Below are 9,108 nucleotides of genomic sequence, written 5' to 3'. Positions count from 1 at the left end.
AAATGTTTGAAAGCTAAGGAAATCCATTCCAAATCCATTTTTCCTGCAAAAGCTTTACACTGTAACTGGATAGGTGATATGCCTACATTTGGAAAAGGATGCTATCTTTCTAGAGTCATTTCGCAACTCAGATTTGAGCCTTCGGAAGTCATCAAGTATACGGATGTGGTGGCGACCATTCAGAGTTGCATTATTTCAGTTTGGTTGGGAGAATCTGCGTGCAGCATTTAGCAAAGAGGAAAACACATTTTCTTCACATCTACTCCTGTCAGGACCAAGATGATGGGAAAGGGTCAACATCTCTTTTTCCATGGATGCATTTTTCACATTCCACAGATGTTTCTTCCCATTAAAAAAAACCACACTTTGACTGCATTAACGCAATCAAGATCACATCAGGTTTAACCCCTGCAGTTGCACGGAAGAGGAAAATGCCTTTCTGTTCATTTTCTTCACAATGTGCATGTTATACACGTGGACCTTGAGCAGGACATGTTTCCCTTGCCCAGACCTGTGTGCACACACCAATCTGCCACAACCTCTTGGACCAGATTTAGGATGCACTTGGCCTGCTCCAAGGAGCAAGAGAAATTGGTTTTCCGGTTAAAACTGCCAAAAGAATCTATACATCTCTTTCATGCCCTCCTTGTAGTGCAACCTTAAATGCATTTGTGAATCTCACCATATTCTCAGGTATGGGGTTGCCGTTTTAGAGCACAATTCTCTGCATATCTGCTCAGCAACCAGTCTCCCTGTTTTCAGTGGAGGTTAATCCCAGGTAAATTAGTATGAGATTGCAGGCTTTTTCACCTTTTTTCTAAATCATCAGAAAAGTGGACCAACCCTTTTATTATTTTGTCTACCTTGCACATTTCTTGGCCTATGATGTCAGGAACTGATGAAAATGCTTAATGAATAGTGTTGAAGTCAAATGCAGTATAACATTCTAGGAAACGTATTTTTATTTAAAACCAGGCAAACCTCTCTTCAAGAGACTTTCTAGCTGACTGTGCAGTTTGAAAGAAATGGAAAGTTGGTACACCCAAATCATACTTTACAGGTCTGGACAGAAATGTCTTCACCGTGGAGAAGTAGCATTTGTACTAGGTTATGTTTGTTGCAAATGAGCAGCTTTCAGTTTCTGGGGACTTTCTTTGCAGTCAGTGTGACACTTATTTAAGGCGGTTGGCTTCCTTTTTGTCACACTCATTTCCTACATCTTCCTTCATGCTCAACAGCTTTTGCTTGGAACTAGCATTGTATGTAGCACAGTGGTGTGTAAGCTGGACCGCTGGGTGTGCTACAGTGGTGTAATGGCTGGCTGTAAGCTGGAAAACCGGGGGCATTTACACAGACTGCAATTGCTACAGGTATTGTTAATGTCACACTGATGTAACACATGATTTGGAACACATAAACATTGCACATTCTTGAGAAGATGCTCTTCTTTACCAAATTTTGTAGAATTCTATACACTGGTGCATACAGTTGCATGCAGAGTTTTGTGTTGTGTCTATATATTGGGCCACTTTGCACAATCAGACAAGTCACTGAAACCTAAATGAGCCACAGTCACTTGTTTTCATCCTTGGCAACCCCCAAAGAACCCTAAAACAGGCGATGGGTGATTTGTTTGATTGTGTGAACCAGGCAGATCTATGGTCAAGTATTGTAATGTATGGAGATACCCAATGAGCAGTTACCTCCACCTATAGCACAGTGCCAACAGTGCCTTCAGCAAAGCAGACACTGTTGGTGTGGTGCCTGAGACAACGCCTGCTAGCATACCATGATCTGTGAAAGCAGTTGTGTGTCATGTGCCCACTGTCTACTACAGAGATAGGAAACCTCTGGCTTTCCAGATGTTTTGGCCTGCAGCTGCCATTATCCTGCACCATGGACTTTGCTCAGCAGGCCTGATCAGAGTTGTTCTTCTGCAATCTGAACATAATTATATGCCTGCCACCTCCTGATTGTACACACACACAGGATGCTAATTTCATTAAGAAACAGCAATTCATTAATTAAAATGTATGTGCTAATTGCAATAACACTAGCAGTGTCATATCTGGTTTGGCCCTGGATCATTAAATTTAGGGAAAAGGGGAAGAAAGTTCTTGTTCTCAAGCTTAGAATAATAATTTTTATTTCTAGACTACCCAATAACTAAATGTTGCTAGCCAATTTACAATAGCACTTGCAATAATAAAATAAAATAAGAACGTAGTATTGCAGGTAACAATAAAAACTTCATAAAAAGTCACTACAAAATTTGAAAGGCAAATTTAAAACCAAATTCAAACAATGGCAATGTCTGTTGTTTTCACGTGCCATCAAGTCATCTCCAAACTTAGGTGACACTATAAGTGAACGGCCTCTAAAATCTCCCATCCTTCATAGCCCTGCTCTGCTCCTGTGAACTCAGGGCTTTAAAGAATTGCTCCATCTTAGCACATTGCTCCATCTTAGCACATTCACAGCCACGCTTCCTGAAGGTGCAAAGGAGAAATTAGAGCTGTGTGTCACCAAGACCCTCCAAATCGCTGCATGACCTCACTCAGTGGTTTCACGTAGTCATTAAACAGCATGTCGCAGAAGGCAATTCCCTGAGAAACCCGGTACTGGAGGGTCCTTGAGGCTGAGCGATATTACCCAGGCACTAATCTCTGGAGCTTGGAACCGATCACCCAAGCAGGAGTGGAACTACAGCAAAGCTGTATTCCTACTTCCAGCTTAGTCACTCCAGAGGGTTACCATGATGTAGCAAAAGTGTCACAGAAGTCCAGATGCATCAACCAGGTTATACTCCCCCAGTCTCTCGCCTGTCATATGGGGTAACTAAAGCTGTTTCCATACTAGAACCCAGCTTGAACCCAACTGAAATGGATCCATCTAATAAGTCTCACTCCATGAGTACCTGCAGCTGGTTGGCTATGCCCTGCTCAAGATCCTCACCACCAGCCTAAAGCTATGGGAGAGCAGGCACACCGCTTCCCCTGCCCCTGCCACTTCACCTTTGCTCAGCAATCCACACGCAGCTCTAAGCATGATCTAAGCCTGGCCCACTGGATTGTTTAGGGTCTAAACAACCCAGTGGTTAAACCAACAATAAACCATGGTTATCTTCTCAAGAACTCTGGTCTGATTTGGGTGGCAGTCAAATTTGGGTGGCAGTCAACTCTAGTCTGATTTGGGTGGCAGTCTGTGAAGAAGTCTTCCATGGGTTATTGAGTAAAAGAGGAAAGGCACGCACATGGAGGCAGTGTAACCATTCATTTGTGAGTGAAAGCATGAAATGTTTAACCTATGGGCATGCAAACCAGATCATAGACTAATAGTGCACATTTACGAATAGTCATCTTCCTGGCTGTTGTATCTGTATTTTTGGCAAATATACACATTTTCTTTTCACCTGCTTTGTGATAGCATTTAGCACATTGGAATTATGAAACGTTTGCTTTCCAGGTAGTATGAAGTTCTTTATTTGGTTTAAGCCTGCAGGACAAGTACACTTTTTACACAACTCTTTTAGTTGTACTGCCCTCTAGTGACCACAGAAAGACTTACAGTTAATACCTGGCAGGGTCATTTCTGTTTGTCTTATTGTGAATTTCCAACATGTGGCAAAGATGAATGCTGACAATCCGAGAGGACTGTCACAGATCTCAGAAAATAAATATCCCTTCGCCTTTTGGCCACACACCCAGGAAGGCTGAATATGCCTATACATGTCTACTTAGAAGTAAGCCTGGTGGATTATAGGGACAAACTACCAGCTGAAGGGGTATTTTTAGTTCAGCACTATTTTAATGGAACAGCCCATCCCCTCCAAATTCTCTTTCATGCTGTGCTTAATCAGGGAGTGCTTACACATTAGTAATTCAAAAATGAAAAAAGCAGACTGGAAAATTAGAGCGTGAGTATGTGCACTAGAAAGGCTGAATTGGACTCAACAAAAACTCTGACAAGCGGCAGGTCACTAATGGACTGTTGGCACTTAGCAAACAAAAACAGGTTGTCCTGATAAACACTCCAAAGCATGGTGAAATCTGGATGGGAGGCTTTCATTTCATTAATATCCCTACTCCTACCACACAGCTAAGATTAGTGAATTAATCTTTTTAAAAATTCATGTCGCAAATCATCTGAAGATGTAAAGAGCCCACATTCTTGCTCCCTGACCTCCATTTCCATTATAAAGGGTAAAGCCACCATGAAAAATGTCCGCAAGTAGCTTTTCATAATACATGCCAGAAAAGGCTGCAAAGGAGCACAGAGAAGATGCAAATGAGCACACTTGATGGTTTGGCAAACCATTTGACAAGTTTCCTGAGGGGTCATAGTTAGAGCACCTAAGATGATTTGTCACACACACACACACATGCAACAAGCTCTCAGCTTTGGATTCAAGTGCAGTTTCCAGCTCTGGCAATTGCAGGAAGCATTATTATTATTATTATTATTATTATTATTATTATTATTGACATGTGAGAAGGTGTCAAGGCAAACATTCAAGTCAACCAGTGTATATTCACAGACTTTTCACATTAGACTGGTGTTTAACGCTTCGGGCAGGTTCCCAGACAGCTGTTTGGCCTCCATGCCACCACGTGTGAAGCACACCTTCCCCTTTCCCCTCCCACAGTCCTCCTGCAGGTATCCCAGGGGACACTGTGGACCCACCTGGGGGAGCAAGAGTTGTCGGCAGTCCCAGGCCCAGCGCACAAATGGACCTCAAGAGTCACCCTGAGGGTGCTATCACTGCTGCCAGTCTCAGCAGAAGCAGCTTCCTCCATCTCTAGAGATGGCCAGGGACAGTTCCCTGCCCTCCCCCACAGCCCAAAACAGCAGGGAAGGGCAGAGACCTCTATCCAGCCAGCTGGTGCAACCTCCTCTTCCCCTCCAGCCCAAAACGGGAAGCAGGCCGATGAGCATGGCAGACAGGCCACATGGGAACATGATGTACCAGGCCGCCTCTGCAGGCACCAGGTGAGCATGTGGGGGCCCAGTCTGCCCCACAGTGCCACATCCCCCAGAGAAGCACAAGCCACACGTCGTGCAAGGAGGAGGGGTGCCACCAGAGGCAAAGGAGAAGGGGGCAGAAGTGCGAGCTCCTGCATTCTCCAGAGAACTGTGGGACAGTTTTCCCAATGTTTGCACATGGAGAAAATGAATATTAGCCAACACATGGGGAGGCAGAAGAGGTCTGTGAGCCAGAACCACCACCTTCGCCCGCTTCCCACCTGTCAGTGATTTCACACACAAAGAAATCCGTGTTGTGTCGTTCAAGTATGAACACTGGGTTGTTTGTGGTCACCAACCAGGTTTGGTTAGCATGGCTGTTTTTCTGCCACGCAGCAAGCCCACAATGCAAGAACAACCCACAGTTCACCCAGAAGCCTCAGTCAACCCAGACTCTTCCTTGTCATGCTGAGTGCAAAGCTGTCCCCCTGCCTTCACCGCAACCATCTTATTTTCCTTATGATGCTTCAGGAAATAATGCTGTGTGGTGATGATGAAGTATTACTCCCAGACTCCTCTCCAGCCCTATTTGTAAAGTGTGCGTATGATATAAATGTATAATTCTTCTGCAAAATGAGTCCAAGGGTTACCCAGCTATTTGCAGATTCTTGTTTTCTTAATATCAGGTTTGAGAGTTCTTTTACTTGGTCAAGCAGTTCAAAGTAGCCTGAGCAAGCTGGAAACTGGCCAGCATGAGGTTGTCCTTTTAAAATTACTCTAGAGGCATGTAGTACAAAATTAAAGATTGACTAATACAATGAAAAAAGTTAATGAAAGGTTTCCCAGCAAACCAGATTAAATTAATATAGAAGGCTTAAAATTGCTCTTTTGCTTAGAGCAGTGAATAAGGCAGATCAAAGGCAGCCCAATTCTACTGTCAGTATTATCCCAGGTACTAATTTTATTGCTTAAATAAGACATAGGATGAAAAATCATTGTAAAAATTACCTTAAGAAGATTACTGGGTAAATGCTACCATCCCATGGTACATTTTTATTGCAATCCTATAATTGGACATGGGATGAGACTATTGCAAAGCAAATTTCTATTTACAGTATACAAATCCAACATGCAAAGTCTGTCTTCATCAAGTTTGCAAAGAGACAAAATAAATTAATTCAAACAGGAAAATGTTGATTAAACTGTCTTCATTGCATATTATTCTGCCCAGGCAACCACTATTATAATATAGCATTTTGTGAATTTCCTCAAGGCCCTCACGTCTTTAGATGTATCAATGCCTTATAAACATGATCAGAAAAGAGTTTTATGAAGAGGAATTGTCAATAAAGAAGACAATGGAAAGCACTGTACATTGTCTATGAATAAGTGATGACTCCAAAACATATCTGTATGGGCAGACATTATAAGATGGACTGGTCTGAAAAAAAACCTGAAAATTATCTTCACAAATAGACCAGCAGGAGTTAAAGTTGTCTCCAGTGGAAGTGTATCCATTATGACATCCACGTTGGCATGGAGACCGCCAGCTTTCTCTGCAAATCGCTTTATTAAGCTGAAGCAGGTTTTACTTGGATGGATGCTTTCCCCCCTTTTTATTGTTTTGCTTTTCTACCTGTGGGGTCTATCTACTTTCAGTTTCATCACAGTTCTGGGATTAGAGCACCACACAAGGAGGGTTTCCAGTTTCTCAGCTGTATAACCTCTGGGTTATAACTTTACCCAGTGCGACACACACATGGAGAAAGTGCCTTACTTCACTTTCAAAGGTCCTCATCAAAGGTACTCTTAAAAACATAAGTGAAACTGAAAGATCACAGCGTTACCTGAAGAAGCCATAATAACCACAGGGGCACAAAAATGGCCCATGGGAAAAGTTAGTTGTGTTTTTATTGGATGCTTTTCTTAGAATGAGAAGTAATTTTGATCTTTCTATTACACTGTAACTTTGGGCACTAATTTGAGTTGAAAGGCATGAGATAAATGTAATTCATAGATAAACATTGTATGACAGTAAATCCAATGCATGCCTGGATGGAAAGAAGTCCTACAACTTGCAACATTCCCCAGCCAGGACTTATTTTTAAGGGTGCATTGGGCTGTGCTCTTAATTATCTGCAATCAGAGTCATTTGCTGGAGTCCATGTCTCGCTGCAGCTCTCCATCCACGTATCGCAGCACACCAGGTACTTAAGCTGGCACATGCCTGCTCTTTATTCTTGACATCCCGGGGAAGTTTATTGAGCCCATGGTGGGCTGCACTCAGATGGAAAATGTTGTGTGGACTAATTTAACTGACTTTCCTGGTTTGTTTCCCCTGCCAAGATGTGTGCGCGCATACACACACTTCAGTACTTGCACAGCTTATAAGCTTCTCGCAGAGTAAAAAATTCTGAATGTGAAATGTGATGTGAGTCCTGTGACTATCAGGAAATGCACAAGGACAGCAGGTGAAGATGCTCAACAGAAATGTCACATGTGGCTTTGAAGCATTCGGTGCATTTGGCTTGCTGTTACTAAACTTGGGGGCATGCCAGTTTAATGCAAGCAAGAAATAGTGTGCTTTGGCCCTTCACAGCAACAGACAAAGATGTAAAAATCGGCAGGTAGGAAGCTGCCCTATCATCAGTGGGGCCTTGGGTATCGTTCCCTGGACCGGTGAGACTTTCTACAGCTGTGCTCAGGTGTGCCTGCATTGCAGAATAATGCTGGATTCTTCAGATGGATTGCAGGCAGATAGCAGGCCTCGCAGCCATTCTCCTCTCCTGCTTTTGCATTGATGTTGCCACAAAAGAAACAGTGGAAGGGCCAGCAACGTCCCTGCTCATCCTCCACGTGTCTCCCTGGCTGCATTCCTTTGATGCTCGGATTTGTGAACTCCCACTCTAGGGAAGGGACAGTGGCGACCCTCAGTGCTGGCTCCAGCGAAGGGGAGAGCAACAGAAAGGTAACAGTGGAACAATGCTTTCTGGAAGTAACTTGTTGCTGCAGATGAATGCCTCTGCCCTTGTATGGGAGGTGAGGGATAAGAGAGAGAGAAAAAAGCAAGCTCACAAAATGTGCAGACTTGGCTATGGGACATTAATATATGAAAGGAAGCTGAATGGAGGGGGCCTTTAAGACAATGGTGGGGAATCTCCGGGTCTCCAGATATTGCTGGAGTGCAGTCTCCATCATCCTTGACCATTGACTACATTGGTTGGAGCTGATGGGAACTATAGTTCAGCAACATTTGGTGGGGGACTGGTTCCCCGCTCCTGGTTCAAGATATCTTGCAGCCTCATTTCAGAAGAGATTCATATTTCTGGTTTGTTTTTGATTTGAATCTGGAGATTGGAAATATGTTCCCTCTTTCCCTTGTTATCTTGCATAGAAACCATCCACCAACAGTGCAGAGTAATGGATATCTGCAAGGTTACTCTGGGGACACGCTGATAAAGAACTAGGGCTGTGCATCATATAAAATGGTCAGTGGGAATTTAGGGCATGGGTGAATTTCCATTCGGCTGTGCTGCTTTCAGAATTCATCGACTGCTTTCAGAATTCATCGACTGTGCCAGCATTGCACAGATAATAGGGCATTTTTACAAGACCCAAGCCAACTATAATTTAAATGAAAAATAGCTAATCAAAGTGTAATAGGTTTCAGAAGAGGCCTGATCTAACTATTCCAGAAGTTCACAAGTCTTGGATGATGCTGAGAAACTTTTTGAGCAAATGTTTCTCTTGCCTTGCTTGCAAAGTGACTCATAGTAACAAAACAAAACAAAACAAACAAAAGTCACATTACTGTTTCAAATGTTAAAGACTGAAAATGTCTTTCGATTCTTCTTATGATAGTACCAACAAAATGAGAAAGTGATAGATTAAGATATCTACAACAAGCAGATTGTTCAATACACATGGAACTGTGCATATGCACTGCCTGCTATTCAACTCATTTCACCTTCATCCGCTTTTAGCATTTATCAGATACATTTTTACAGAGCAAACTCTTAGCACTGACAGATCACAAATACATATAATTTGAGGAAACCGTACACTTTCCATTCTAGCAATCAAAGGCACTTAACTGGTTCTTGGAGACGGTGGCACTCTCCGCAGAAAACAGGACCTCGGGACAGA

Source organism: Varanus komodoensis, unplaced genomic scaffold (genome assembly GCF_004798865.1).
Source record: "Varanus komodoensis strain SLA01 unplaced genomic scaffold, ASM479886v1 scaffold12, whole genome shotgun sequence".
In the NCBI taxonomy this organism is placed as follows: Eukaryota; Metazoa; Chordata; class Lepidosauria; order Squamata; family Varanidae; genus Varanus; species Varanus komodoensis.
This window is presented reverse-complemented; position numbering follows the sequence as displayed.